Consider the following 8,640-nt stretch of genomic DNA (forward strand, 5'->3'; position numbering starts at 1 on the left):
CCCAAATCAATGCATCAATCAAATTCAACTTTTTTTTAACTCATTTGGAAAGAGGTCTTGCAGTGAGAAATCTATTCAATTCATGATGATTCAATGGTAGTCCAAATATTAAAACACCCAAATCAATGGAGAAAATGTAGGAAGAATTAAAATGACTATACGAGCCGGCAGAAAGTGACAGATGGGTTTTTGCTTGTGGAAGGCAAGGTAAAGCACAGGAGGTAGAAAATACTCCAAAGTTACTTTTAACCTGGTAGGATCTGAAACACAACACAACAGAGCAAGAAGACCTGGGAATCTGCAGAATGTTTCTTGAGGTCATCCACCAGCTGTGCAACTTCAGGCAAAAAGACCAACAAAACAATGTACTGCATTAAGGACACGACTGGAAGTGGGAAAGAAAACATTATTTTGCCCTTAAAAAAAACACGGCCTATCAAAACCAAAGTACTGAGTACAGTTCTAAAACCCTGTGGTTCAGAGGTAGTGAAGGGAACAGTGATTTAAAAAAGAGACTTGGGTTCAAATTAAGCTTTCTGCTACTTACTATGCCTCAATTTTTTCATTTGTAAAATGAGAGTAGGAATGCCTGCATCTGCATTGTTCTACAGTTTAGTGAAAAACATGTAAGAGTTTTTAGCATAGTATCTGACAGTGTTCCCCAAAATGACAGCCATCATTACTATAAAGCAAGAAGAAATGTCCGAGAGAAAAGCTATTAAAATATTAACACATTCTCAAACTTTAACAAGCATTCAGATCACCTAAAGGGCTCGTTGAAAATGCAGATACATGGGGTGAATTCTTCCCAGGGATTAATTCTATAGCTCTAAAGTAGAATGTGACTGTTCTCTGGCTCAAACAGCAAGAATGACTGAAGTTAGAGAATCAAAGTACAGCCCTATAAAAAGCTGAAAATTAGGGTTCTTCCACAGAAAAAACTGATTTAAAACAGTATGTTTGGAGTTCCCATCGTGGCACAGCAGAAACAAATCCGACCAGGAACCATGAGGTGGCAGGTTCAATCCCTGGCCTCAATCAGTGGGTTAAGGATCTGGCATTGCGGTGGCTGTGGTGTAGGCCAGCAGCTATAGCTCCGATTGGACCCCTAGCCTGGGAACCTCCATATGCTGCGGGTACAACCCTAAAAAGGCAAAAACGAAAACAAAAACATATATTTATAAGGGCTCTCAGAGGTTCAGACAAACCTATTTTAGCACATGAATTTTTCAGCACTTAAGCACTTGTTGGCACTAGACTGCTATGTTTGATCTTAGTATCTTCCACAACTTTGTATAATTATATTTTAGCTCCTAGTATCTTCAGATACCTCATGAGCATTCGTTTTTTGTTTTTTTGGTTTTTTTTGTCTTTTTTGCCATTTCTTGGGCCACTCCCGCGGCATATGGAGATTCCCAGGCTAGGGGTCGAATCAGAGCTGTAGCTGCCAGCCTATGCCAGAGCCACAGCAACGCCAGATCCGAACCATGTCTTCGACCTACACCACAGCTCACGGCAACACCGGATCCTTAACCCACTGAGCAAGGGCAGGGATAGAACCTGCAACCTCATGGTTCCTAGTCGGATTCGTTAACCACTGTGCCACAACGGAAACTCCCAACATTTCTTTATGTAATAAGCACTTGGTTCATTTTAAAAAATAAAAAATAAAGCCAAAAAAAAAATAGTATGTTCAAGAGTAATACAGAAATACAGATCTGGGAGTTCCCTGATGGCCTAGTGGTTAAGGATCCGGCATTGTCATGGTAGTGGCTTGGATTCGATCCCTGGCCCAGGAACTTCTGTATGTCTTGGGTGCAGCCAAAAAAAAGAGTAACACAGATGTGTTCAAGTTTAGGCATTCAACCAACATTCACTGAGCACCTACTATGCACTGAAAAAGATAGACAAGGTCCCCATCTTCCCAGAGTTTAATTTCTAGTATAGGGGATGGGATATAAAAACTAAAGAAATTCAAGACAGTGATGTGATAAAAAAAGAAATGAGAGAATGGTAATTGTGGAGACAATTTCCTTGAAGAGGCAACAGCTGAACTGAGACCTCAACTACAGGTGGGATGAACTACAGGAAGATCTAAGAGAAGACTGAAGCCATAGGGTAGACCAAGCACAAATGCCTTGAGGCAGGAACAAGCCTGGCAAATTCCTGGGACAATGCTAGTGGGCCTGGAACACAGGAAGAAACTGACCCAGTTCATGGGTACTCATCTAGGCATTCAGATACAAGGTAAGGTAAGACAAGAAGGCAGGGCCAAAACATGGAGTGCCTGGAAAACTTTGTTAAAGAGTCTGGATTTGGAGTTCCCATCCTGGCTCAGTGGTTAACGAATCCGACTAAAAACCACGAGGTTGTGGGTTCGATCCCTGGCCTTGCTCAGTAGGTTAAGGATCTGGCGTTGCTGTGAGCTGTGGTGAAGGTCGCAGACGCAGCTCAGATCCCAAGTTGCTGTGGCCCTGGCGTAGACTGGTGACTACAGCTCCGATTAGACCCCTACCCTGAGAACCTCCATGTGCCACAGGAGCAGCCCTGGAAAAGGCAAAAAGACCAAAACCAAAAAAAAAAAAAGTTTGGGTTTTATTCTGAATGTGATAAGAGGTTTCAACAAAGAGATGACACGACCTGATTTACACTGTAAAGGATCTCTTAAACTGTAGCAAGGGGAAGGCACCATAAAATGCCCAAGTGGAAGCAGGAGGTTACTGCAGTAGGCTAGGTGATAGCTGGCAAAGGTGGTGGCAGTAGAGACGAGAAGTGGACAAATCTAGAATATATACTGAATACTGTTATTTAACGCAAATCAAAGAATATGAACTAAATCACATTAGTAAGCATCTGGGACTAATTACCCAAGAGATGAAGAATGAAAATAGAGATTTAGGAGTTCCTACTGTGGCACAGTGGGTTAAGAATCCAACTGCAGCAGCTCAGACAGCTGTGGAGGTGTGGGTTCCATCAGTTTCTAGAGCTGTGGCGTAGGTCCCAGGTGTGGATCAGATTCAGCCCCTGTTCTGGCCCAGGAACTTCTATATGCTGTGGGTTCAACCATAAGATTAAAAAAGAAAACAGAAATTTAAAGGTTTTATTTTTTTGTCTTTTTAGGGCTGCACCTGTGGCATATGGAGGTTCCCTGGTTAGGAGTTGGATCAGAGCTGTAGCTGCAGGCCTACACCACAGCTCATGGCAATGCCAGATCCTTAACCCACTGATTGAGGCCAGGGATCCAACCTGTGTCCTCATGGTTACTAGTTAGATTCATTTCCATGGCTCATTTCCACTGAGCCATTATGGGAACTCCAAAAATTTAAGGGTTTTAGGTAAGTTTATGACTAATGGACCCAAATGGGTTATTAGCGTACGTATTTAAGATATTTCATAGAATGTACTTATCCTTTGAAGCTGAATTGACAGGGACACTTCCTTCTCCTCTGGCACCACAGATAAAGCACTGGACTGAATGGGCATATATCCAAGTCTCAATGTTAACACAGCAGATTAAGTGTGATTTATAAAGTAAAATATTTTAGGACCTTATGGACAGAGGCCTGGACAGCTAGTCAGCATTTCAAGCACATGGTAGCTACTGAATAGAACTAAACCTTTACTTGAATCAAATCAATAAATTAGCAAAACTTTTTAAATTTCCATATTGTCAACTCAGGCTATTCTATGCCCGCTCTCCCAAGAGTTAAACAAGCAAAGCCTTATTCTGTCACACAACGGATATTAAATAATTTAATATCCATTAAATTAAATCTTACAATATCATCAGAGACATGTGAGGAAATCTTTTAAAACCACGATTCTAACAATTATGGTGCAGCAAACACATAGCGAATATTCCTTAAAAGGTCCAAAAGTCCCTATCTGCAAATATTTAAATTTTGTTTCTCAAAAATGAAGTACTACTATGTAAAAAAGCAAGTTATAGAAAAGCTTACGTGGTATGATACCATTTTTGTATAAAACACATAAATGCAAAAAAAGAAGTCTGGAAAGATATAAAACACTGCTGACATTTTGGTGATCTCGATGGCAGGAATTACTTATGATTTATTACTTATCTATTTTAATTAACACTCCCTCCAATTATCACAAATTATATCATATAAGCAAAATATTGAGTTATAGGTTAGCATAAAAGTCAAAAAAAGAACTTCAAGAAAACATAATTCATTTGTTTAAATCAGCAGGATTCCAACCTTGGTACTAAGAAAAAAGATCTCAGCTGCACACACAGAAGGAAGAAATTTGTTATGAAGAGGTCCATTCTAGACCACACAAGGGTACTCACAAGGATACTTACAAGGGTATCCTTCAAGTGAGTAGTCTAAATTCCTAAGAACTCTTTCTAAATTTGCTAAGTTGCAATGGATTGGCACATAGTTCTGCTTTTCTATTTTGCCACCTGCTAAAGAAACACCTCAATTAATGAGTTCGCTGGGGGTGGGGGGGGAATGTTCCTGTTTTTAAAACTAAGTTAGGACAAAAAGGAGGTTTGGTTTTCTGGTCTCCTTCATGCTTTGAAAGGAGACGGGGAGGGTGGCAGGGCTCGAAGCAGGCTACACCAGAGGAATCTGCTTGGCTGGTCATCTGGAGTGGAAAGGAACACAAGCTTTCTGCCAGCTCAACAGACTGGACGGCGAGAATGCCTAAGGGTCTCAAGGCTGCACCTGAAAGGTCATACGCTGTCCAAGTTACTGTATGCACAGCAGCTTTTGACATGAATACAAAAACTGGACGGTCTCTTCAAACACAGGTATTGCATGAAGCTCATCCGACTTTCTCTACCCAAAGCCAAGACATTTTTTTAAGGCCACATCTTCGATTTTGCAAACTAGGACAACTGAAAACATCCTGACTCTCTACAGCTAACAAACATCATCTTGGCTGAAATCGTTAACACATACAGTAACAGCCACTTTGGAAAACGGGCTTTAAACGCAACATAGGACTTCAGGTACTCCAGTAACCAGTTTATCGCACTTTATCTGTTCCAGTAAAGGGTGCTACCTCTTTATGTCAGCTCTGGTTCCACTTACTGAACAGAAAAAAGGAATCCTTGAAATTCACAACACAATAAGGGCCAAAAGCACCCGCTTTCTGGATGGCAGCTTTCTTGTCTCATCAATCACAACAAAGAATGCAACCTAGTGACTTCATCAAAACCGGCAAAAGCTAAGGAACAGAGGTAAATGATACAGCGTGGATTTCAGGGTTTGTGGGGTTTTCTTTCCAGCTACGACTCTCTCTCCTTTTTTACTCCATTATACGCCTCCACCCGAGTTCACTGCTTGCCCTAAAAATAAAACCACCCGTGGCTACCGTCCACTTCCCTGCCAAGTCCCGACTCTGGTTTCCTGCAGAGAAAGCCAAATTTCAGGCTCTCCGCCTCGCTCTCCGTCGGGGGACGCGGGCTCGGCAGCAGCGGGTTTCTCCCGGTGCAGAGTCGCCGGCCCCGCCGAGGAACCACCGAGCCGGAGAAGCAGCTTTGCTTAGCCGCAGCCGCCGCAGTCCGCGAAAACCTGAGGAGCCCCCAAGAAACACCGGGGTGAGGGGAAGATGGGCCAGCAAACGGCGGTGGGAGAAAGGGGAGACACTCACCCGCCCAGACAACAACCGACGGGGCGGGGAGGATGGGGGCCGGGACCAAGCCTCGGCAGAAAGACCGCCTGGAGCTTCCGGAACGCTGCGGCTGCTCGGGCCGCCGCTGCTGCCGCTGCTCCTGACCGCCGGCTTCCTCCCCTCCTCTGTTTTGATTCGATTGACCACGTCACTCTTAGCCACGAGACCCGGATCTGCCGGCTCCCGCGGACGTCGGCGCAACAGATAGCAGCGCCTCCAGACCCCAGCGGCAGGCCTACTGAGCACGCGCGCGCCCCGCGCCTGCGCAGTGGGTCCGGAGAGGCGGAGCGGGAACAAGCTTTGCGCTGTTCGTGGGGGCGCTAGGCGCGGGTGTTGCAGTTCCGGCTGGGAGGGGTGGGGCCGAGCGTTATGAGGTGGAGGGGCGAAGCCCCACGTCTGCTGTAGCAGCCGGCGTGGCATCTGTTTCGTCTGATGTGGACAATGTCCTCTGCTGTGTGTCTCCCTTTGCCTAACCTGATGGCTTTCCTGGGCAGGAGTGTTTAGCGGGAGTAGTGGTAGGCGTTGGCGCAAGTTGATGTCTGCTGAGACATGTGGAGATTGTTTTGGCTCTCTCAGGCCAGGTGAAAATTGAAGATAGGGATTTAGTCTTATGTACAAAAGTATGTCAAACGTGGCATTTACCCCCTTTACTCTCCCTAACATTGCACTCGGAAAGCTGGCTAAAATTCAGTTCAAGGGGAGTATTAAAAGGAATATATGATGGATGGAGCGATAGTGGCGAACCTGGAGGAGAGCGCTGTTGTTAGGCAGTCAGCTCAAACCTTTTTTGCTTTGACTTTACGGATTGAAATAAGGATACTATTTGTGGTGTAAGAACCGCACTTCTTTTTAAACCAAATTAGTGCTTCCTTCTTTCCAGTTCTGGCCTTTTCAGTCTCCCCACTAAACCACTGGGGCCCAAGAAATTTCCCAATTTGGCAAAACTTAGGGCTACTCTGTTTTCTTAGTCCCATGAGTAGACAGACCTTAAAACAGGACCAGGAGGAAAATGAAAGTGTGAGTTCCGAACGAAGATTTCACAAAGGTGCCTATTTGCCTAGCCTGTGGGAGAGGTGAAAGCTGAAGGAAACTGTAGACTTCACTGAGTCAACCTTTTCAGCTAACCTGGACTTATATCTCAGTATTTGGTTAATCATCTCAACTAGCTGAGTCACCTTCAGCAAATTATTATAATCTGCAAGAGCTTTTTAATTAAAGGGGACGTCGAATGCAGGCAAAGGTTTCTAGAAAATGAAAGGTTTTTGGTAAAACCGAAAGTGTTTCCTAGGTAATTAACACTTAACAGATAGAAGTCAAGCTTCTTGGCCCTTACTCTGCAGTCTTGAACTCTGTTTACTCAAATTAAGAGGGTTTGAAGTAGACTCTAGTACCCTAGTGAAGTTCATGGGCTGACCTTGTAATAGAGGGTCTTTAATCTGTGGAACTTTAATTTGTGGAATAGAAAGTCTTGTATGCATCCATGTGCATATAAGTGTTTGAAAATACAGCTGCGTTTAAGAGAACAGTATGGTACAAAACCGAACTGGCACAGGATATCACAAAATTATCAGTACTTGCTTTATAAAGTAAATTACAGGGGAGTTCCGGTTGCGGCTTATCTGGGTAAAAACCTGACAGAGTGTCCATGAGAATTCAGGTTCCATTCCTGGCCTCTTTTTGTAGGTTAAGAATCTGGCATTGCCACAAGTTGTGGTGTAGGTCGCAGATGCAGCTCCGATCTGGCGTTGCTGTGGCTGTGGTGTAAACTGGCAGCTCTTAGCCTGGGAATTTCCATAGGCTCCAGGTGCAGCCATAAAAAGAAAAAAATTTAAAAACTTTAAAAATTAGGATTTCCCATCATGGTGCAGCGGAAACAAATCCGACTAGGAACCATGAGGTTGCAGGTTCGATCCCTGGCCTTGCTCAGTGGGTTAAAGATCCGGCGTTGCCGTGGGCTGTGGTGTAGTTTGCAGATTCGGCTGGGATCTGGCGTGGCTGTGGCCTACGCCTGCAGCAACAGCTCCGATTAGACCCCTAGCCTGCGGGTCCGGCCCTAAAAAGACAAAAAAAAAAAAAAAAAAGAACTTTAAAAATAAATTACAGGAAAATCAGTTAGGATCTTTGGTAACTACTAGCTTCCAAGATAACCCCCAGTGATTCCTGGCTCTGGAAATATAGACTCCTCCAGCCCTTTGAAAAAGGGCTATTCTGACTTGTAGAATATAGCTAAAGGTATGTGACTTCTAAGGCTAGGTCATAAAGGCACTGATTGAAACTTTCAACCTCATTCTCTTGTATTGCTTGCTTTGGAGAAAGCTAGGCTCCATGCTACTCTACTTAAGCAGATCTATGAAGAGGCCCAGGAAAAGAGGAACAAAAGCCTCCACCAAGAGCTTCACCAGTTTACCAGCCATGTGAGTGAACTACCTTGACTGGGCTTATCCTGCAACCCCAATCAAGCATTAGATGACTGCATCCTTGCCCAACACCTGTTTGCAAACTCATGCTCAATAGAAAGAACCAGCTTTAATCCACAGACAGTGATGTGGGATCTTATACAGGTTTTGGCCCTGGTCAAAGTTCAGCTTTTCAAAATTTTAAACAATAGACGAATGTAAATGTGTGTAATTTCTCACATAAAGTAATTTAAAGAATAACAAAATTCCTACCAGGATATCTGGAACATTGTAGATAGTAAATAAATAATTGTTGAATGGACACATAAAATCAAAAGACAAAGTCCAACTGACAAATATTTGGAATAAATACTGATAGATAAAAGAATAATACAATATACGAAGGACTCATACAATCATTATGAAAGATATTAATACCTAATACATGTATAGGTGAAGAGTATGAGTTGATAGTTTACACACAAAAAGGAGATACATGACTAATACATACTTGAAAATCTTCAATCTCCGTAGAAATAAAAAATGCAAAGTAAAGTAAGATTTCCTTCTTAAACTACTACTTTAGGAGTTTTTGTTTTTG

The 8,640-nt window shown here is 43.3% G+C and overlaps 1 protein-coding gene across 1 annotated transcript in view; it reads right to left on the reverse strand.

The window, feature by feature from the left end:
* Positions 1-5,880, reverse strand: part of SMIM14 (small integral membrane protein 14) — a 75,000-nt gene extending 69,120 nt beyond the window's left edge. The window contains exon 1 of the mRNA XM_021101115.1: positions 5,623-5,880. The gene's annotated coding sequence lies outside the window, so the exon portion shown is untranslated. The remainder of the gene's footprint in view (positions 1-5,622) is intronic.

The sequence above is a fragment of the Sus scrofa genome, chromosome 8 (genome assembly GCF_000003025.6).
Source record: "Sus scrofa isolate TJ Tabasco breed Duroc chromosome 8, Sscrofa11.1, whole genome shotgun sequence".
Lineage (NCBI taxonomy): Eukaryota > Metazoa > Chordata > Mammalia > Artiodactyla > Suidae > Sus > Sus scrofa.